Consider the following 23,905-nt stretch of genomic DNA (forward strand, 5'->3'; position numbering starts at 1 on the left):
CTCTTGATATTTAAAAAAAAACATAGGTTGGAAGATATGCCACTGACGCTGCCGCTATCATTCCTGGATACTGAATCCCAGTGCTTCTAGCTTTATATCTGATGTATAGATTATTCATAACCTTCTGTACCTGAGTATCTCGTACGTTGTTCACCTTTGCTTAAAATCTCGCATCATATCTTCTATCTCTTTCATGACCTCCCTTCCATATAGATATAATTCACATCCACAACTTGAAGCTCTTATTATAACACTTGCACCTTTGGTGCATACACAATCCGGTGGGAGCTTCATTCTGACTTCTTATGAGGCTGGTACTCTTCTAACTGGCTTTATCGTAGAGCCGTTATAGAATATGGCTACTGCACTATCTCTCTTGTACCTTTGATATTTAAGAGTGATCCTGCAATGTTCTTAATCACGAGGTCTATAATTTTCTGGGTCCAATAATCAGACTCCTGATTTACTTGGTTAATGTAACTCTTTAGTTTCCTCTTCCCTTTGATCAGCCTTTATGTAGGCTTAAGCTATTTTCCAATTTATGGCTCTTGGTATTAGTTATTACTTTAGCCCTTCATGGACGCTATGGAATATCCATGATACTATCTCCTAACAATTCAATCCTTTGTCTATGACCTGGGCTCAATTCTTTCTTTTAACTTATACCGGAATCTTCTACGGCTATATGATTGTCAACATATATGCTGCATGGATAATACTCCAAATTCTTAAGTGCGTTCATAACGTAACTAACTCTAGATCATTGATTGAATAATTCTTTCTGTTCCTTCTCAGCTTCCTTTAAACGTAAGCTATTACTTTTTCTGGTCTTTCTGCCTCCTTGTTGCATGCCTACTTAGCTTATCTTAGTTCCCACGCATGCCGGAATTTTCGTGCAACTCATATGATCTCGAGTATTACTTCTGATTTTACTTCCCGTTCATTAGCCACAGTAGGTGCCATCTTCTCATGGAGTGCATATAATGTTGTTGTGAGACTGTTGTTACATGACCATTTCCTCTTTAGGTCACTGTGCTTAGGTTGAAGCCTTCTTCCTTATTTCCTCAACTAGTTTTTCATTGTAGTACTTAGGGGAGACCCTCTGACTCCTCCACACTCATGTGCTCGTACGGTTGCTTATGAAGTTTTGATTGTCTTCCTAGTGGGGCTTTCTTTTATTTCCATTACACTCATACGGTACCTTTAACTACCCCAACTCCTATCTGAATATTTCTCAAGTATTACAATGACATTACTGCGAGGCTTAATTCACTATATTGGGTTTTACTATGTTTATCTAGCACGATTTGCTGACTCGTTTGTAACCTCCTATTTAGCCATAACTAGGCTCTTCCTGAATCAATTACTAACTACTCATTGGCCCATTCTCATATCGATATTTCGCGTAATTTATCTTGGGTTATTTCCTTTGTCTTAACTTACATCTCACACTGGCTCCTTATCTATCAATAACATCTCGGGCAGGGACCCTTACTTCCTTTCCTTGACGTCGTGTTTGCATAATGTGCTGGAATCGTAGCATATCTGTAGGCTTTGAATAAGTGCAATCTCATCCCTTTTTCATTTTTTTTTGCATTCTTCCTTACCATTCCATAATTACTAGAATCACTTAATTCTGACTTAATACCACATCACTACATATTCCCCTATTTAGGGGAGTACTACGAGTTGGAGCTACGACGACCTACCTATAGATGTTTTACCTCTTCATCTTTGGCATCCTTTCACATCATCAAAGACCCTTACTCTCCTTGTCATAATCCTTCTGTACCAAGGATAACAAAATTCCTTACTTGCAATGGTGACACTTAGTGCCACTGGCTCATACAGTCCCTTAAGCTTAACTTTGCTCACATTGCTTGCTTTAGGGAGGCGTCTTCCTGAATGACCATTCTCTAAATTTCTCATGAATCTTCTTCTGTTGTCCATTCTATTATCGCCAGAATGCAATCTGAAATTCGCATGATGTAGACCATTATCAAATCATTCAGTCTCTAATTCATATTTAGTTTATCTTGTTCACTAGCCCATACTGATTTCTATTACTCTGGGGTCTAACTTTTCCTTCTGGTAGTCGCGTTGGAGTCACAAACTTATTTCTCGAAATGAGGATACGACTTTATAACCTATACTCTTTTGTCGTCTCAAGGCCTGTCACCTCTCGTCTTTTCCTTCACTTGACTATAGACTTTATAATACTATCATCGTTTTGATCTACCGTTGTCATCTATGTATCACATCTTACTCATAATGCTTCCTTATCTCTCTTCTTATTTCCTTGCTAATATTTCTGCCTATCCCTTTCTTTTGAAAACTTCAACAAGACATTCTTTTGCCTTTAACTCCCCTTGCTTCATTCATTGGCTCTTCGGTTTGCTCAACGTTCTCGCTCTACTAGGGACGAGAGCCATACTAAGGTAATATTTATCCCTTCCAGGCTTTCGGTGCCTGTCTTCTGAATTTTTTGATCATTCTAGTATTCACATCTAATTGTAATATTCTAGAGTGCACCATATGGGTGTCTCACAAGGAGGTCTATTAGCACCTTTGTAATATCCTTCGGAAATGCCAACTAACTCAAACAATCCATCCATCATTTTGGGTTACTCTAACCCCAGCCGTATCCTGATATCCTGTCCTTCTCTTAAACCATATCCGTTTTCTCCCATAGGGCATGACTGAGATGGATATGGCCTATTGTACATACATCTGTTGCTGTTGAAGATAACTCAAAATGCTTATATCTCTCTTCCCGAATTGTAGATAATGTTCATCCTTACTAACTGGGTACCTCGTACCCTTTTTCACCTCGCTTCTTGTACTTGTTGAAACTTGTACCTTTTGATTCTCTCGTTGCTTTTTACCACATGGGTGGATAGAAATTCATGCCTTAGAGCTTCTTATCAAGAAGCTTACACCTTTTAGTACACACATAATCTGCTGAAGAACTCACATTTACTCATCATAAGCATCATATAGAATCTCATTCCTCTAAGTCAGCTCTTCCGTAGCCACATGCAATCTTTTACCAACCGTCTTTCTAGATGTAGGCATAGTCGTATTATGAATAAGATATAGTTTAGGAAATTGAGTTCTTACAACTGAGCATTACCACACGATCTAGAGTAAGAAGAAAGAGTGACAGTCCTAAATGCCCTGTAGCCTCCTGCTTATAGTGTGGTGCACAACACACCCATAAACAAGACTCACCTAGACACGACTTATAGACTCCCTAGGACACAACTGCTCTAATACCACTTTTGTCACGCCCTGAACCTGGGGGGCGAGACCGGCACGCGGTGCCTCACCTATCCTTGCGTACCAACTTGCGATTAAGGGACTCTGAACATATAACGTCATACTTTGGCCATGGGCCACATTGCAAGACAATTGTAAATGCTGACTAAACATCAATATAATGCTGGGCCGACAAGGCCGTCATAACTACTACAGCTGGTAAACCAACAAAGTATATATAAAAGGCCTACAAGCCCAAAATACTGCACTAACTGACAGGATATGTCTACAAGCCTCAATTGATGGATGTACTATGATCAGAATAGGGCCCCGACCTATCTATAACATATATATATATACATAAGATGTACGTAAAACTCTAGACCGGCAACTCCGAAGGACGCAGAGCTTACCGACCAAGTTGAACTCGGGCAACACCTACTAAGGAGGTCTACTCGTCTGTCTATCTGAACCTGCATGCATGAAATGCAGTGTCCCCGGCAAAAGGGACGTCAGTACAAAATAATGTACCGAGTATGTAAGGCAACAAAATAACTGAAAGCTGAAACTGAACTGATAATATAATAACTGAAAGTAACTGGGAGTCAAAGATAATCTGAAGATATGCTTACCTACTGATACTTACTCAACTCTCTCAATATAGTAAGTAAAATAGATGTCCGTCCTTATAGGGCTCGGTATATATAACTGCTCTGCCGTAGTAGGCTCGCTCATAGGTGCTCGGCCATACTAGGCTATGTATCTCGGCCATGCTGGGCTCGCTCATAGGCGCTCCGCCACAGTAGGCTCGGTATATAAGTTACCATCAGATCAGAGGTTGCCCAATAGGGGCCTGGCCATCGATTATAGCTCGATGGTAATGAAAATACTGTAATACTGTATATATAGGCTCTCTGTTCTCTTGACTGGAAGAAGACAATACTTAATTAAATAGGAAGTCTCGATAAGGAGAATACTGTAATTTATGAGACTAGGATAATGTATATAAATTCGGGAGTATGAACTTCTCTTTAAGCCTCGTTATCAAACACATGTAATTACGAGATCATGCCAAAATGAAGGAAGGGCTTAGCCTTAACATACCTGAGCCGATTCTCTTGACAATCCCTTTAACACCCGTTGATTGCGATAACACGTAGTGGCGAATCAAAGTAGGGGAAATCCGTATGATATTCTTGAGAAATATTGTACCGTATTCCCTTAAAATTTCAAATCCCGTTGCTATTACGTAGTATAACTTCTTATGAATTTCTTGGCTGGAGATCCGTCACTTCGTAGATTAAATTAAGCAACTCTCTTTTGTGAAGTAACTCACGTTACTAACATTTTGTTTTGCTGAAGAAATGTATATTGCTATGGATATCATTACTATGAGATGGGAAGAGGTGAGCATCTCTTATTTTGTGAATTTTTAATCAAAATCTTACATATCTTTTGTTGAATTTAAGAAGCCTTTTATGTCTTAGCTAAGAGGCCCTCTAAACGTGCCACCTAGCAATTCAATTCAAGAGTCACTAATTGAATAGTGGCTGACACGTATTGGGCCTTTTAGGCCTTATCCCATAATCATAATTATTTACTAATCTTCTTGATTATCTTATTAATCTCCCACTGACCGATAATTACCCAATTATCCACATAATTAAGAATTCTCTAAATTACTTAAAATGCTACTCATTTTTAACACACTTTATACACCTTGCTATCATGGTCATGTGGTACCTTATATGGCACTAGTCCATAAATACCAGGTATTTTAGCTCGGGCCGTATTTTATCCCAAAATGTCAAACTTCGACAAAATTTATTTTCTTCGATTTGCTTACCCTCTTACCTTAACGAACTTACTCATAACTTGTTTAAAATAGCATAATACTTATAATCCCAAAATAATCTCATTCCCGAACTTACGTCGATTAACTTACGATGAAACTTTAACGTACAAAAATGTGAAATGTAACATCTCATTTCCAAGCTTTCATCAATTTACTTATGGCGTACTTACACGTACGAAAACATGGGGTGTAACAATATACCTGTGACGACATTTGGAGAAGCCTCTGCACTCTGGCGACCACTCATAGCATAGAAACGGTTGGGTCCTCCTGAACTCTGTGCACCACCCCTCGCTGCACCATTCCCTGCTGGTGCCGGAGGGCCTCGAGCTGGAGGGGGTGCTGAATATGTCACAGCTACAGAACTGGATGGCTGTGCTGTGCCCCTGCCCACACCCTGGTAGGATGAACAACACTCCATTTGAATATGACCCCTCGATCCACACCCGTAACATATAGGTAAGTCAATGTAGTAAATCCCCGAGTGCATCTTCCCACACCTGGGGCGTGGGGGCCTCCGCTGCTGCGGGAGCCTCCCTCCTGATCGGCCTTGATGGTGGGGTCCCCTGCTACCTTGATTGGGCCTGAAGCGACTCCCCTACTGCTGACTGTGCCACACTGTCGGTGTACTGGCTGAAGACTGAGCATGAGACTGGGTTGGCCCTGATGACCCTCCCCTGAAAGCTAATCTCCCCCCACCAAATGATTCCCCAAAGTTGCCCGCGGACCGAGCCTTGCTGGTACCCTCTCGCTCCCTCCTGTTCTTCAACTTGCGGTCCTCTGTAGCTTGAGAAAATGCTACCATTTCCGCATAGTTCATGTCTGAATTCAAGGCAACTGTAGCGGCCTCATTGATAACCAAAGGGCTAAGGCCCTGCACAAACCGGCGCATTCTAGCCTCCATAGTAGGCAACATGATAATGGCATATTTTGACAGGCGCGCGAACTCCATGTGATACTCCCACACACTCCTACTCCCTTGCTTAAAATTCTCAAACTCTGCGGCACGGGCTGCCCTAGTCTCGGCAGTCAAGAAATGGTCTATAAAGGCACTAGCAAACTCACTACATCTCGCTGGAGGGCTCCCCTCCTCCCGAAAGTCCTCCCACAGCTTAAACCAAGAATAGGCCACCCCTTTCAGGTGGTAGGCGGCCAACTCCACTCCGTCCATCTCAGTAGCGTGCATAACTCGGAGAGTCTTATGCATCACATCAATGAAGTCCTGTGGGTATTCCTCGGGATTAGCACTCGTGAACACCGGAGGATCCAACTGAAGAAACCTGTTCACCCTGGAACCACTAGAATCCCCTTGATGGCTAGAGGATGTAGGTGCAACATTCGACCTTTGGGTTTGAGAAGCCACTATCTGAGTCAGCATCTGAATAGCTCCCCTAAGATCCCCATCAAAAATACCAGAGCCGGAAGCTGGGGCAGGAGGTGGAATCGGAATATCAGGTGGAGGAACCGTCGCACCCTCAGTAGGTGCAGGAACTGGTATGGCCTGGGCTGGTGTAGTGGAATCAGGTAGTGTAGCAGTTAGTGGATTATCCTCACCCCTCGAGTGTTCACCTGCATCATCAAATAAAGGGTCAACTGCCACTTCTAAGGCAGCGTTGGCTCCTTGGCTAGTTCTTGCTCTCTTCTTAGGTGCCATATACTGAAAGTTAAAGGAATGCATGAGTTAGAAGGGGAACAGTTGCACATTTAGTTTCATCGCACGATTCAGAATATCAAAGAAGGGTATTGTTACTAAATGTCCGAGTAGCCTTCAACTTATAGATGTGGTCGACAACACACCGATAAGAAGGACTCTACTAGACACGGCTCCGAGACATCCTAGGATACTTTAAAACCTCAGGCATGAGCATGATTTCATTAATTATACTGTAGGCATGAGCGTGATTCCATACATGTTAGATACTTTCTACCCAATTAACCCATGATCAAGAAAAGATATGATTTCATTAATTATACAGTAGGAATCTCATTCATACAATCCTAAATCATTTCATTAGCCATTGCGCTTTTAAGTCTCAAAATACACATTTCTTATAGTTCAAGTGGAACAAGTGATCAAACACAACATAACTTGTTTAACATTCCCAATACCCATATACAACCCACATAGTATGTATGGAGCCTCTAAAGATAAAAAAGAGAGTAAAGATGGTGCCGGCAATAAGGCCCCGGCTATACATAAAAAAGTGACCATAATATAAACAAAAGGTATAACACATGACCCCAGAATGAAATGGGGCTCATCGAGTCCGCTGAGAAGAGGATGCAGCAGTATCTATGATCAACACTGTCTGCTATGTAACCACCTGCATCCATTTAAATATGCAGTGCCCTCAGCAAAAGGGACTTTAGCACTGTCGAATAGCACTAGTATGTAAAGCTAAGCACCAACTCAATAGAATGAATAATAATACAAGAGGAACAGTCAAGAATTCAATAAGGGCTTCAAATAATAGTAAAACAACAAGTTAAGGATCATGTGCGTTTTCAAGACAATTTCCATATTATTAGGTTGGGTGATCTTTAGCACCAATATTCCACAATTCACAATACCCCCGTATTCTTACACGGAGTTCGATCTCGGCCCGATCGGCTAGGCCATCTCATTTGAGATATTACCACAATTTCATTATAATTTCCGGCACAATACCACCATGTGTGTGGCATGGCATCCGATCACGGCCCGATCGGCTAGGCTATCTCATTTGAGACATTTCCATGATTTCATTCACAATACCACCGTGTTCTTACACTGAGTCTGATCTCAGCCCGATCGGCTAGGCCATCTCATTTAAGACATTACTTCTTCAGCCAATCATCTCACATTGAACTTCTTTCATACACTTTCAATTCATTGGCACTAGTTATTACGATTACAAAGTCATTCTTGGCACTTGGCCGTATTTCATAGTTCCAGTTCCCTTTTCCACCTTCAAATATCATCATCATTATCATCATCAATAGGTCTTCCCATTCAAGACATTAATTCAGATATGAGCAATTTGGGAAATCTCAGGCACATAGGGGCCTTTCATACAATTTGGCAAAACAACCTTATTTCAATCTTGACATGAAGTCTTAACATTCCTTACACATATTCCATATTTTGAATATATTTTCAAATGGTAAGATGACATGATGAAGAATTTAGCATAAATATTGAACAAACATCCTTTACCACAACCACATTAGGAAAAGCCAAATCAATTATTATCAAGGAATTACTCCAATTACATGAACACAGTGGGATTCGATTCTAAGAAGAAGGGTGTTTAGCCAACATACCTCAGTTGAGCCTCTTAAAACTCTAAGATGTTCCAGACTATTAGCAACTTCAATCTATTTTAGCAATATAACAAAATTGAACTAAAATTAGGAAGATGAACATGGTTTTAGCTCATTTGAGCATACTATCAAACACTAGGTGTGCATCAATATTTTAAGGCTCTTTTGTGGAAGATTCCATCATTTCCCAACCCACTCTCTACCATTATTAGCTCACAATCTTCCCACATACTACAAGGATACATGTAAGCAAGGTAAGCACTCCCATCCCCATGAATTACCTTATTAATGGCCCATTTTAGTTACATTTTTAAATTAAGAGTTTGGGTGATAGAATCTTACCTCTTAGGAAGAAGACCTAGGTGCCTCTCTCTATAATCTTCAAGATTTAAGTGAGAATTGAAGAACAATTTGATGAAGATCACTTCTCCCTCTAGGACCCTCTCTCTTACTCTAAACATATCAGAAAATATGCTCAAAATGGTCTATGGGGTATGTTTTAACGGAATAGGGTTGGGTTTAAAAACCCCAAAAATGAAGCTCTGGAACGGGTTTCTGCGATCGTATATGCGACCGCATAATTGTTATGCGGTCCGCATAATGACCGCGAAAATGGGGGGCCAGAATTGGAAAAGAACTGATCTAGTATGTAGTCACTATGCGGCCCGCAGACCTATTCCGCGGTCGCATAATACACCGCAGAATGGTTCTGCGGCCGCATAGTGCACCGCACAATTTCCCTCCGAAAAATCCCAAGGAGGGATATGCGACAAGAATGCGTCCCGCAAAACGGTTATGCGTCGCATAATGGCCGCGAAATTGGGCATCAAAATGTCCCAGAAATCTGCCCCACTCTGCGGTCTGTAGAGCAGTTCTGCGGCCCTAGAATGGCCGCAGAAATGCATACTTCTTCCCAACATTTTCCTTCAACTCCTAGCGCACTGATCAATCCAAAAAGTCTGAACTCGGGTTTTTAGGAAATTTTTTTTTGCTGGGCCTTACAACCTCCCCCACATAAGATCATTCGTCCTCGAATGAGGAATAGAGTCCATTATTAGCACCTTGTGAAACTCAGTTAACATATCCTACACTAGCAACCCCGAATTAACTAACTCTCTAAATTCTCAAAAATTTCGCCAGAGTATCATTTTTAACTAGGTCTATCCACCTGTGAGAGAGCCCCAGAAACACATCTTACAAACATGTATAGAACCCAACGACATAGCATAATTCATAACCACACCAACCGTGGCCTCATTGAAACAACATATAATCAAAAAGAGCATCTTTACATTAACTGAACAAGTGATACAAAATTCTTAGGCGACAGGTTCATAAAAGAAAGGATTACACAACTATTCAAACAAGTGAGGATACGTTTTCTTCATCTCTTCCTCGGCCTCCCACGTGGCCTCTTCAACCTGCTGGTTTTGCTATAACACTTTCACGGAGGCAATTTCTTTATTCCTCAACTTTCGGACTTGCCTATCTAGAATTGCAACTGGAATCGCTTCATATGAAAATTCTTCATTAACCTCAATGGTCTCAACCGGCACAATAGCTGATGGTTCTCCAACTACCTTTTTCAACATGGACACATGGAATACCGGATGCACTAATGATATCTCGGGTGGTAGCTCAAGTTTGTATGCCACTAGACCGATCCTCTCGTTGACGGATCAATCCAAAAAGTCCGAACCGCGGCGAGCAATTTCTTCTATTATTAACCTCTACGCCTACTTTGGCATCATGGAACCCGAGTTCTTAGGAAAAATAATTTTACGGGGCCTTATACCAGTATTCTTCAAACCAAATGGCATTACCCGGTAGCAATATGTCCCCCATGGTGTGATGAATGCTATCTTTTCTGCGTCTTCCTTATCCATCAGGATCTGGTGGTATCCCGCGTAGCAATCCACAAAAGACTCGATCTCATGCTTGGCATAATTATCAATCAGAATGTGGATGTTCGGCAATAGAAAATCATCCTTTGGGATTACCTTGTTAAGATCACGATAATCAACACATACTCTGGTCTTACCATTTTTCTTTGGTACTGGCACAACGTTAGCTAACCAAGTGGGATATTGAGTGACCCGAACGACCTTTGCCCCAAGTTGATTTGTGATTTCTTCTTTGATCTTCACACTCATATTAGTCTTGAACTTTCTTAACTTTTGCTTGACAGGAGGGAATGCAGGATCAGTTGGCAATTTATGAACTACCAAATCAGTACTTAATCCTGGCATATCGTCATATGACCATGCAAAGACATCTTTGTACTCAAACAATATTTTGATTATTTCTTCCTTAACTTGTATTTCCAGATGCACACTTATCTTAGTCTCCCTGACATTGTCTTAATCTCCTAAATTGATTGCTTCAGTTTCATTCAAATTAGGCTTTGGTTTCTCTTCAAAATGTTTTAGCTCTTTACTTATTTCCTCAAATGCCGCTTCTTCATCATATTCTGCTTCTTCATCATATTCTACTTCTTGGATCATTATTTCGAGATTAGACTGCCTTTTAAGACTTGGCTGAAAATTCCTCATATATGTCATGTCATTAGAACCAGCATAAAAAGAACTGTATAAAAGAAACACAAAATGAAGCACTATTAGGAATAACGGAAAATGGAATATTGCATTTCATTGAAAATAAAAGGATAGAAGGGTCTGAACATCAAAACAAGCAAAAATAAAAATCTAGATTACAACCCTGGAATAACCCAGATAACAAAAAGGAAAACGAAGCAAATTACCAAAACTCCTTCTGGGTGGGGAGATGAGTAACTTACCAATTGCTAAGCTTCACATTTGACCCAACGAGTTGCACATCTGCGTTACTAGAATGTTCTCCAATTTCCACCATATTAACTTTATCAAATAGACTCTGGAACCTCTTGATCAGCTCTTCATCAACATCGACTACAGGTTTCGGGACTGATGATATTGGACGCTTTGCGACCCCTGGCTTGACAAAAGACTTGGAGATGTGTGGAACAATCTTGGGAAGCGACCATACCTTATGTTTCTGCCTTTTAGCCCTTTTTACGTCCTTCTCTGTGGACGTGAATCCCAAACAAAATGTACCTAAATTTTCACATGGGCATACAGGATGCACAATACCTTGTAGAGTTGAACCCAGACCTTTACCCGGCACAAAACCATTCTTCAATATTTCATTTTCTACCATGACGGACGCGGAGGGTAGCCTCGGACCTAGAATGCATTCTCCCTCAGGAATTTTCTCAACAGACACTGTTTTAAAAGTTTGGTAAACCCAAGGTCCTTTATCATCTTCAGCTTCAATAAATGGAATAGACGGGTCATTATAAGTAGATATGTCCTCATCACCGTGCACAATTATTTCCTGCCTGTCCCATTCAAACTTTACCATTTGATGCAGAGATGACGGGACTGCCTTAGCCACGTGTATCCAAGGCCTGCCCAACAACAGATTGTAAGAGACTGCCACATCTAACACTTGAAATTCCATAGTTAACTCAACTGGCCATATCGACAATTCGAGCGTTATATCACCAACAAAATCTTTCCCTCCCCCATCAAAGCCTCGAACACATGCACTGTTCATGTAGATTCTTTTAGTGCCAATCTTCAACTTTTGTAAAGTAGACAAAGGGAAAATATTTTCACTAGAGCCGTTATTAACCAGTACCCTTGAGACAACAGAATACTAGCACTTCACCGTGAGATAAAGAGCTCGATTGTGTTCTGTACCCTCCATAGGAAGTTCATTATCTGAGAAAGTGATCCTATTTGCTTCGAAGATCTTGTTAGCAATATTTTCCAAGTGATTCACTATATCTTGTCAGGAACATGTGCCTCATTCAAAATCTTCATCAGGGCTTTGCGGTGTTCATATGAATGATTTAGTAAAGACAAAAGAGAAATCTGAGCCGGTGTTTTCCTTAATTGATCCACAATGGAATAGTCTTGCACTTTCATCTTTTTCAGGAACTCTTCAGCCTCTTCTTCGGTGACCGGCTTCTTTACTGGCATTTGGCTATCCTTGAACGGCTTGGTCTTCCTCAATTCTTCTGGGGTAAAACACCTCCCAGAACGAGTTAGTCCTCCGATTTCATTGACTTCTTCCTCCACTTCTTTCCCTTTATATATCACTATCACTTGTTTGTAATTCCACAGGACAACCTTTGTATTAACCACTGGAATATGGGTCACTGGCTTAATAACAACAGGGGTGATAAGAGCCCCTTTCACAACTATGACAGGCTTGCTCGGGATCCCTTGCACAACCACTTTTGGCTTATCCTGACTTCCCCCAATATCCTTCGAAGGCCCTTTCACGACCAATACAGGTAGCTTCAAATTGAGCATGCTTAGTTTCTCTGTCACCCCTTCAACTGTCAAGGGAATTGCTTTTGTAGAGTCTAGAGCCTTAACCGAATTACCTTCACTACCACGAATCATCATGAAGGACTTGGAAAAATTCCCGGACCCCCCATCCTTATGAACTATTTCAATCATGTGTGTCTCTGCATGGGCTGACAAAGGATTTTGGTTGATGTTTGGTGCATTCGGGCTCTGGACTACAATTTGATTTGTATCAATAAGCTCTTGTATTGCTCTTTTCAAATGCCAACATTACTCTATATCGTGCCCCGGGGCATCAGAATAATATGCGCACCTCAAAGAATAATCAAGGTGCTTTGGGGGTGGATTTCATATCTTTGCCTCAATCGGCCTCAACAAGTCCAATTGCCTCAACATTTGAAACAAACTGGCATAGGACTCTCCCAGAGGGGTGAAGGCCTCTTCCCGTTGTTGCCTTTCTCTTTTATACTCAGGCCCAGGTTGAAAGTTCGGACCAATAGGGTTTCGGTAGGGTTGTGGGTGGGGATAAGAGTTTTGTGGAGCTAGTGCATGCCATTGCGGGTAAGGAGGGGGTTGAGTATATGATTGTGCATGGTGAACATGGTATTGGGGGTGGTCTGACTGAATATTGAGGGTCTTATGGTGGGAAATAATGCTAGGATGGATTATATGGATCTTGGGTGTAGGCTCGAGGTTGGGGCTGAGGCTGAGTGTACTGGTGAGGCAGACCCCTTGGGCCACGCCATGGTTCACAAACAACCATAGCAACATCATCCTTCTGTTTCTTGCCTAAAAAACTTCCTGTACCGTTCTGGATTGCCTGCGTGGTTGCTTTTATAGCGGAGTAGCTCATGATCTTGCTTGACTTGAGCCCCTCTTCCACCATTTCTCTCATCTTTACCACATCGTTAAAAGGCTTACCTATGGCAGAGATCAAATGGCCAAAGTAAGTAGGCTCTAGGGCTTCAAGAAAGTACTCGACCATCTCGTCTTCTTCCATTGGAGGATTGACCCGGGAAGCTTGTTCTATCCATCGGAACCCGTATTCCCTAAAGCTTTCATTAGGCTTCTTTTCTATCTTGGTCAGTGATAGGTGATCTGGGACAATGTCTATATTGTACTAAAAGTGCCGGGAAAAGGCCTGAGCCATATCGTCCCATGTATACCACCTGCTAGCATCTCGGCGGGTGTACCATTCCAAGGCTGTCCCACTCAAACTCTGACTGAAATAGGCCATCAAGAGCTCGTCCTTCCCACCGACACCTCTTATCTTACTGCAATAACCTCTCAAATGGGCCACAGGATCTCCATGTCCATCATACAGATCAAACTTTGGCATCTTGAACCCGGCAGGCAGTTCGACGTCATGGAACAAGCACAAGTCCTTGTAAGACACACTCACTTGGTTTCCTATCCCTTGCATGTTCCTTAAAGATTGCTCTAAATTCTTCACCTTCATGAATATCTCATCTTGCTTCACATTCTTAGCGGGTTTCTCAGTTTCAACGGGAGGCTCAAAGTGAGGGGTATAACAATAGGGATCCGGGATACAAGGTTGTTTTGGCTGGTGAAGCATGAAAAGGTTGGGACGAGGTACTAGGGTAGTTGTGGTAAGGGGTAAAGCCTGGTGCATGTTGAGGGGAAATATCAACAGTAGTGGGAATCTAGGCTTGCGATAGTGGTGGGATGGAGGTAGGGTTTTCTGGGTAGTTAGTGGGGAATGAGGGTGGAGGATGCTCCCTGATCCATACCTGATACATCTCTGCCATCTACTATTTCAACCTTTGGACCTCTTCTTTCAACTTAGATTCCGGTTCCACATTCTCTCCCGATGGGTCAACAACACATGTGTTCAATTCTTTGCTAGTCATGACTGCCTTGCGCTTTGACATAGTGTTGTATGGATGACTCGCCAGAGTGCCACAAACTAACCACCTTCCTATTTTATAATAATAAAGATAACAAAGAGGAGCAAAACAAAGCCAACATTTTAGCGTTAGGGCATTTATCAGATAATAATATCACATTACATGCAATGCACCTAGCAATGATTAACGGTTCTAGAATGACTTTGAGGGTCGCAAGGTTATATGGCATCATCCCAATTTGCTCGTTCCAACCTTCCTCTTTTAATTTCTCTTTAACGCTCCTTGGCTTACATCATCTCCTTCCCACTCTTTTCTTTCTGCTTATCATTCTTTCCTTTTCTCTCATTTTTCACATCCCACAATTCATCTTTTCTTTTTATTTTTCCTTTTTTTTATTTTAAAAAAATGATTCGATCGAACCCGATGCAGGTTGCCTACATATCATGTTTCACTTAAATCAGACCAAGCGTAGTTCTGGAAAAGTGACGAACAAAATAAGCTAAACAAAAAAAAAATCTTTTTTGATTTTTCATTTAATTTTTTTTGGTTTTCGAATACAGAATCGGAAGTATGATAACAAAAGACTCGACAAGCTCGACTAGACTACGATAGACTCTGACACCACCTAAAGGACTCAATACTACCGGACAAGACTAGAAAGTAAAAGACAACACAACACCTAAACATATAAATAAAAAGCTTCCTCAAGCAGCTCTTGAATGTGATGGTCCTGGCTGGGACGGGTCTGATGAGGATCCAGAGGGCCCCGTCAATCCTGTCGAATCTAAACTCTGTATTATACCCTGCAAGGACGCCTCGAAGCTAGGAATAAGAAGAAAGGAATGTGCGCCTACATCTGGAAGACTGACTCTGGTGAGGTACTCACTATGTTGTCCCATGTTCTCTACCAACCCTGCCAACTGTGATCTCAAAGACTGAAATGTAGCTCGAACCCCGATCTTCTGCGCTGCATGGGCCTCCTCTGCCTGGGTAAATCGGTCCATCAACTGTCTAAGCAATATCTGGGAAGTGGCCTCCTCATCAAATACTCTTCTAACACGTCGGGGTAATGGTCTGCTAACTCCACGCTTATTAGACTGTAGCCATATGAAATACTCATGGGTATACCTAGGTAAATGTGGGTATTTTCTAAAGTATCTCTACCTATCTTCACTGCATGGCGCCAATAGGTCTGAATGTCAACCTCCCTATGAGCCATTGTGTCAATCTCCCTAATGAAGTCACGAGAATTAGGGATGTAGGGGACCTCTTGTCGCCTTCCTAACTGACGCATCACTCTAGCAGGGGTATATGGTCTAGTACACCAAAGTCCAATCAATACCAAGAAATCTTGCACGTGGGACCCTACTAAGATCACGTCGAAATCAATCCAAACGTATGACAACAATATCTTCTCTTCAGTCAAAGATCCCAAGTAATCAATCCAAGCCTGAACTCCGAGTGGCAAGGCAAACTTATCGAACGTCATCCTATGCTCGATGCACTTCACTCGATTTCTCAAGCAACGATCAGTCACATCTTTCTCAAACAGAGTGGAGGGATATAGATGCTCTATCAACCACAGTTGCAACAACAAGTTGCTGACCTCAAAGAACCTCTCACCTTCTCGAAACTTGGTCAAAACACGGTAAATTTCTGCTAAAATTGTCGAAACCAGGGTGACTTTACTACCGTGTTCTTTATGGAAAAGTGCAAAGGCCACTGACCCCAGACACGTGCTAATGTGTCTACCCTCCAAAGGGAATACTAAAAGACCCAACAGTGCCATAGCAAATAACATAGGACGCCTCTTCTTATAAGAGTCATATGATATGGAAAACTCATCTATGAAAGTCTCATACCCAGTCGGACGAGCAAACCTCCCAAACAAAAAGTCCAAAGGAACCCAAGATTGATCTAAACATCCCATATGACTATCTAAGTCCATCCCTATGATCTTAAGGAACCTTGTGCTTGAATGAGCCCTTGTGTAAATCAACTCCATGTCTAGATATAGCAGGCGAGTCAACCCCGCTATCTCAGCTAAAGCGGGTGTCATCTCAAGATCCCCAAACTTAAATACCATCTCTTGTGGGTCCCAAAATTTTAACATTGCCTCTACCAGGTCGGGACGTGGGGTAATGTCCATCAAAGAAATAAGAGTCCTTAATATATCCATCAGGTCATGTTCCTCGAGTAATGTGAACATGTTCCACCATTTTACTAGCCTCCTAGGGACTTTGACCACCATTGACACTCTAGCCCGGGTAAGTGGATCCATACCTGTTGAAAAGAATAAGGCCAAATAGAGTTAGTGACTCAAATACTATGTGATGTTGACATTTCCTATCTGACGCACGCAAGACATGACTGAGGCTGTTGTTGAAAAATGACCTACGTGGTCGAAGGCGACCGGAAGTGATAACTCAATTAGGCTGACCTCTAAGACGTGAAAAACACCTCACGAGGGCCTACGTAGCCCCAACCTCTTAGGAATTAGGGTCTTTAAATTTACTTTGCAAAAATGGCCCCACTTTACAAAAACGATCGATATGGCCAAGAGTGGTTAGACACGCAAATTTAGCTGGAATGTACCTTAAGATGAGAGGATACCTTGTTGTGGACTTAGGACTCTAAGATATGGATTGACAAGCCACTTTGATAAAATAGCCCTATTTTGCAAAATGATCGATGTGGCCAAACGTGGCTAGACATGCAAATTCAGCAGGAATGGACCTTAAGATGAGAGGATACCTTGTTGTGAACTTAGGACTCTAAGACATGGATTAACAAGCCACTTTGAGAAAATAATCCTATTTTGCAAAAATGACCGATATGGCCAAGCGTGGCTAGACCTGCAAGATTTGGCTACGACCCCCGAAGCCAAGAGCTTGAGACTCTCTAGGAAGACCGGACCCTATGTGGGTTGCCTATGTATCCCGCCCCGAAAGAAGAGAATCAGGTATGCGTAGTTCGTGAAGATTGGATATGGGAGAGAATTTGAAAAAAAAACAACTGATTTGGAGAAAACATATTTTTTTAATCTTTTTTTGGAAAAAGAACTAAATCAGGTATTCATTTTTTTTTTGGGTCTTTTCTTGAAAAAGTTATAAAAGAAAAATATAATTGGGTCCTACTTGCTTCATTTTTATTCTTCACCCTCTTTTCTTTCTCATTTGCCCTCAACCATCATTGGTCTACCGAATGACCCTTTTACCCTTAAAGAATGCAGCATGTAGCACATAGGGATGATTAAATACCTTTCTGGGCCACGGGCCCACTTTGACATAATTTGGATAGATCTCCTACAAAGGGACACGGTGCCTAGGACCGAGCCCTGCTAGGTCTAAATGACATGATGCAAATAAGAATGACCTAAAGGCTAACCTAAGTTTAGGGTTCACTAGACAAGGCAATTCGGGGCGACACGTGGTCGATGGCAGCTGCTCTAGCTATCCGCCCACTCCACGCTCCCACGCCACCCCCTAAAGATACGGGTGACTCATGAAAAAGCCGTGTACGCTCAAACGTACTCCGGAAGACTTGTTGCAGAAAGAAGACCCATGGTTATGCAAATAATGACAGTATATAAAGCAGTAAACACATAAGGAAAAGCGATAAACAAATAAATAATAAAAAATAGGAAATAAAATGAACAAACCAAATAAACAAAGAAAATAAAGAAAACAAACACCTCAATCGAATATTCTAAAAAGCCAACAAGATCAAGTACCAGCTCGAACCTGCAACTCCCCAGCAGAGTCGCCAAAGCTGTCACACTCCTTTTTCACCTTAACCCTCTTTAAAATGGATAAAAAGTGATTTTTAAAGCTTAAAAGGGTTTTTCAATTTGAAAAGTGACAAAAGATTATGTTTCAAAGGATTTTTCAGAGTCGCCACCTGGCATTTGGTTTCAGTGTGCCAGGTCACCATTTATTTATTTTTTTAAATAACAATTTTCCTTCAAAACACATTTGACTCGAAAACTGACTGCACCAAAGATTCTAAGTAAGAGGGTTCATTTTACTCGAGGAGAAGGTGTTAGGCATTCCCCAAGTCCCGTGAAGGTCACGGTTGTATACATGATCTAATTGGCATTAAAGAATACTCAAACTGAGGCAAAAACGCACGAAAGAAAACTAAACACACAAGAGGCTCGAGGTTGTCCCCAACTAAATAAAAGAAAAATAAAACAAGAGGAAAATACTAAAAGTCTATACTATGCTCATCCACGATGTCCGTCAAGGTCTTCAATTGCATTCACTACGGGGTAAACCCCGAATAAAAATATATAAAAAATCTCCGGGCATTCCCAGGAGATAAACTAAAGGGGTTGACCTCTCACCTCGAATGAAATAAAGACAATACCTAAAATTTTCCTACCCGAGTGTTGACGGCCTAAGTATGCTCCAATGTTAAGAATACAATGAAAGCAAAACAATTAAACATTTACAATCTGATTTTTTTATATTTAACATCACCCCATGACCCAATTCAAGAATTTTTCACTCTTTGTTCATAATTTTCTCTTGTTTGCAATTTCTCGGAAACCATCAAGCACACAGAATCAGTCTATCATATAAGTGAACTAAATAAAAAGTTCGTACGATGTTTTAGGACTTGTTGGTATGTTTGGTTGAGGTCCCCAGGGCCTCGGGTGAGTTTCGTATGGTTAACAGATCATTTTTTGACTTAGAGGAATAACTGATGCTGGGTTGGTTCTGGTGTCATCGCACCTGTGGAAGGGTTGGGCGCAGGTGCAGTCTCGCATAAGTGAGCTTTGAGTCGTAGATGCGGGGATGAGGAGGATGGCTAATGGTCACAGATGCAACAGGAAGACCGCAGAAGCGAAGCCGCTTTTGCGGAAGAGTGATCGTAGAAGCGAAGTGAGTGAGGGTGCTGGGGAGGCTAAGGCTTCTGCAGAAGCGGACGAGGGGCAGCAGAAGCGCATCTACAGATGCGGAGATTTACGCGCAGGTGCGGAACCTGGGGGTTTATGTGAACTCTACAGATGCGGAGATTTCACCACAGAAGCAGTACCACAAAAGTAGATTTTGGACCACAAAAGCGAAAATACTGGACAGAACACTTAAAAGCAAGGGTTCGTGATTTTTATCATTATTGGATATTTTGAGCTCGGGTTTGGCAATTTTTAAGAGTATTTTTGAGGGATTTTTGGAGGTAAGTCTCTTGTACTTATTTTATATCAATAGCCTTGTTTCCCCATTGATTTTCCCACCTAGTTAGGGTGTATTTAAGGTGGAATTTGGGAGTTTGAGGCTAGGGATTTGAAGAGTTTGTTTTGAGGATTTGAGTGGCGACTTGGTATCGGATTTTGGTAATTTTGGTATGGGTGAACTTGCTATCGAATGGGTTTTCGTATTTTATGACTTTACCCAATTTCGAGACGTGGGATCGAGTCGACGTTTTGGGATGATTTTTCGATTCGTTGCTAAAGTCGTAGATTTATGATTTAAATTAGTTTCTTGTAGCTTTATTCATGATATTTAATTGTTTTTTGCTAGATTTGGGCCATTCGGAGTCAGAAAATCGAGAGAAAGGCATTCTTACCGATTGATTGAGCGAGATTTGAGGTTTGTGACTTGTCTAACATTATGTGGGGGAAATCCCCTTAGGATTTGGTATTGTTGTAACCATATGTGATACGTGAGCGCCATGTACGCGAGGTGACGAGTGCGTAGATGGGCTAATATTGGAAATTTTCGGTTCTTGCTAAGTTGTCTTCTTTTAAATTCCTTAACTCAGTTGCCTTAGCATATGTAGTGATAGTGTTTAGCCTAGTATCACATGTCTACGTGCCTTAACCCTTACTCGCAATTTATGAAACATGCTTAGTTGAATTACCTGTTTCCCTTGATTTTAATTAAATATTTAACCGTAAGATTTCATGATGTAAATTCGTTGTTCCTTCGGTTATCTACTGCATATTTACTTTGGGACTAAGAGACTTTTACTCGAGAGATCCCCATGTACTATATATTTACTTTGGGACTACGAGGCATTTACTCAGGAGATCCCACTGTACTGCATATTTACTTTGGGACTACGAGGCGTTTACTCGGGATATCCCCATGTACTGCATATTTACTTTGGGACTACGAGGAGGTACCTTGGGAGATCCCCCCTGTACTGCATATTTACTTTGGGACTACTAGGAGGTGCCTCAGTAGATCCCCCCGTCGTGCATATTTACATTTGGGACTACGAGGTGGTACCTTGGGAGTTCCCCTGTTGTTTACCTCGAGTTGTTGTGCTGTTATTTTCTGAAACTTCTCGTTGTTTTAAATTCGCAGTCATTTCAAAATATTATTATATCTTCTGCTTTATTTTTCTTTTAAACAAGTAGGGCCCTGACCTGACCTCATCACTACTCTACCGAGGTTAGGCTTGGCATTTACTGGGCACCGTTATGGCGTACTCATACTACATTCTACACATCTTTTTGTGCAGATCCAGGTTCTTCCTACCAAGCCATATACTAGTGAGTTGGACTGTACATGGAGACTTCAAGGTATATCTGCCAGCGTCCGCAGACCTCAGAGTCCCCCTCTATCTTTACTGTGTTGTTTTTCCTTATTCTCCTTAGACGCTGATGTATAGAGACATTTAGTATTTGCTCTTAGTAGCTTGTGACTTATTCCACCGAGTTTTGAGAGTTTTAATTATTGATTTGCTGTTTAATATTTATTTCGTGTGTTGAGAATTTAACTTCAGCTTTATATTATGACATTCCGCAAATTGTTAGGCTTACCTAGTCTTAGAGACTAGGTGCCATCACGACATCCTACGGAGGGTGAATTGGGGCCATGACAAGTTGCTATCAGAGCTCTAGGTTCATAGGTGTTATCAGTCACAAGCAGGATTAGTAGAGTCTCGCGGATCGGTACAGAGATATTTGTACTTATCTTCGGGAGGCTATAGAACTATTAAGAAAAGCTTCACTTCTTTGATTCTTTATCGTGCGAGATTTTGACTTCAGATTCTAAACTTCTGTCTTTCTGTTCGCTCATATATGGAGAGGACACGTACAGCTGGATCAGATGACCAGACATGGGGTAGAGGCCGAGGACGTCCACATGGTGCAGCCAGAGCACCCGCACGAGCTACTACAGAGGAGCCACCAGTAGCTCCAGTTGGAGGACAGGCACCTGAGACGCCTGTCACTGCACCAGCCCTCCAGGATACTCTAGCCTAGTTCCTGAGCATGTTCAATACCTTGGCTTAGGAAGGATTGATACCACTTGCTCCTTCCACATCTCAAGCCGGGGGAAGAGCACAGACTCCTGTCGCCGGTACCCCAGAGCAGCGGGTTCAGGTAGACCAGGATCTAGAGATCATACCGATATAGCCGGTAGCTCCAGTTTAGCCCAAGGTTAGGGCAGCAGCTTCTGAGGCAGAGCAACTGAGGCTCGAGAGGTACAAAAAGTACCACCCTCCTAATTTTAGTGGCTTGGTATCAGAGGATGCCCAGGGTTTTCTTGAGGAGTGCCACCGTATTCTCCTTACTATGGGTGGTGTAGAGACTAGTGGGGTTTCTTTCACTGCGTTCTAGCTTAGAGGAGCGCCCTATCAGTGGTGGCACACATACGAGTTGGATAGTCCGGCTGAGGCAGCCTCACTCACTTGGACTCAGTTCTCAGATATGTTTTTGAGAGAGTATGTTCCCAGAGTCTCAGAGATGCTTGGCGCGCCAAGTTTGAGTAGTTGCGCCAGGGTTCTATGACCGTGTCAGAGTATGCAGTCCGATTCAGTGATTTGGCAAGGCATGTACCAGCCATGGTTGCTACCGTTCGAGAGCGGGTTCGTCGATTTATTGAGGGGCTCAACCCTAGCATCAGATTGAGCATGGCCCGAGAGTTGGAGATGGATATTGTGTATCAACAGGTAGTGGGGATTTCTAGGAGGTTAGAGGGCATGCTGACTTGGGATAGAGAGGAGAGAGAGGCCAAGAGGTCTCGAGAGAGAGGATATAGTGGTACTCGTGCCCCAGCTATAGCTCTATTACACCCCATGTTTTTGTACGTGGAAGTACGCCATAAGTAAATTGATATAAGCTCAGAAATGAGATATTACATTCTGTATTTTCGTACGTTAAAGTTTCATCGTAAGCTAATCAACGTAAGTTCGGGAATGAGATTATTTTGAGATTATAAACATTAAGCTATTTCAAACAAGTGATACGTAAATTTGTGAAAGTGAGAGGGTAAGTGAATAGAAAAAAAATAAGTTTCGTCAAAGTTTGACAATTTGGGATAAAATACGGTCCGAGCTATAATACCCGATATTTATGGACTAGTGCCATACAAGGTACCACATGACCATGATGGTATGATGTATAAAGTGTGTTAAAAATGAGTAGTATTTTAAGTAATTTGAGATAATTCTTAATTATATGGGTAATTGGTTAATTATTAGTTTAATGGGAGATTAAACATTTAATTAACGATTTGTGGATAATTAATAGGTGGGGACAAATTCCCCCACGTGGCAGCCAAGAAGCTTTAGCTAAAAATGACTCTTAAGTCATGTACTTAGTGTCACAACTAGAAGATCTTATGGCCAAGTCATCCTAAAGTGGGGGCCACTCTCTTTAATAAAGATTCCAATATAAGTCATCAAAATACATATGTTGCATTTACAATTCTAAGAGAATTACAATTCTAGGCAACGGATGGAGCTCACATATTTAAAGATCTCTTTAATTCATAAAGAGAGATGCATATTCATGAGTAACGTGAGAATTTTCATCTTCAACAATTCAACAAAATCTCACAAGCATCTTCAAAAATTCAAACGAGAATTCTTAGTATCTTAGCAACGTGAGATTTTGCGATTTTAAGGGCGTACGGTGCAATCTTTCTCAAGAATATCATACGGATTTTCTCCTACTTCGATCCGCCGTTACGTGTTGTCGCAATCAACAGGTGCTAAAGGGATTGTCAAGAGAATAGGTTCAAGTATGTTAAGGCTAATACCTTCCTTTATTTTGGCATGATATCGTAACTACATGTGTTTGATAACGAGGCATAAAGAGAAGTTCATACTCCCAAATTTATATACATTATCCTAGTCTCATAAGTTATAGTATTCTCCTTTATCGGGACTTTATATTCAATTGAGTATTGTCTTCTTCCAGTCAAGAGAGCAGAGTGTCTATATATATACAGTATTACAGTATTTTTACCACCATCAAGCTATAATCGGTGGGCAGGCCCCTATTGGGCAACCTCTGATAAGATGGTAAG

The 23,905-nt window shown here is 41.6% G+C and overlaps 1 protein-coding gene across 2 annotated transcripts in view; it reads left to right on the forward strand.

The window, feature by feature from the left end:
• Positions 1 to 21,347, forward strand: part of LOC138891337 (probable WRKY transcription factor 75) — a 61,985-nt gene extending 40,638 nt beyond the window's left edge. The window contains exons 3-4 of one of the 2 annotated variants that reach the window (XR_011413147.1): positions 20,165 to 20,233; positions 21,111 to 21,347. The gene's annotated coding sequence lies outside the window, so the exon portion shown is untranslated. The remainder of the gene's footprint in view (positions 1 to 20,164; positions 20,234 to 21,110) is intronic. The other variant, XM_070192309.1, reaches the window with a different exon arrangement.
• The last annotated feature ends 2,558 nt before the right edge of the window (positions 21,348 to 23,905 follow it).

The sequence above is a fragment of the Nicotiana tomentosiformis genome, chromosome 12, assembly GCF_000390325.3.
Source record: "Nicotiana tomentosiformis chromosome 12, ASM39032v3, whole genome shotgun sequence".
NCBI classification, from domain to species: Eukaryota; Viridiplantae; Streptophyta; class Magnoliopsida; order Solanales; family Solanaceae; genus Nicotiana; species Nicotiana tomentosiformis.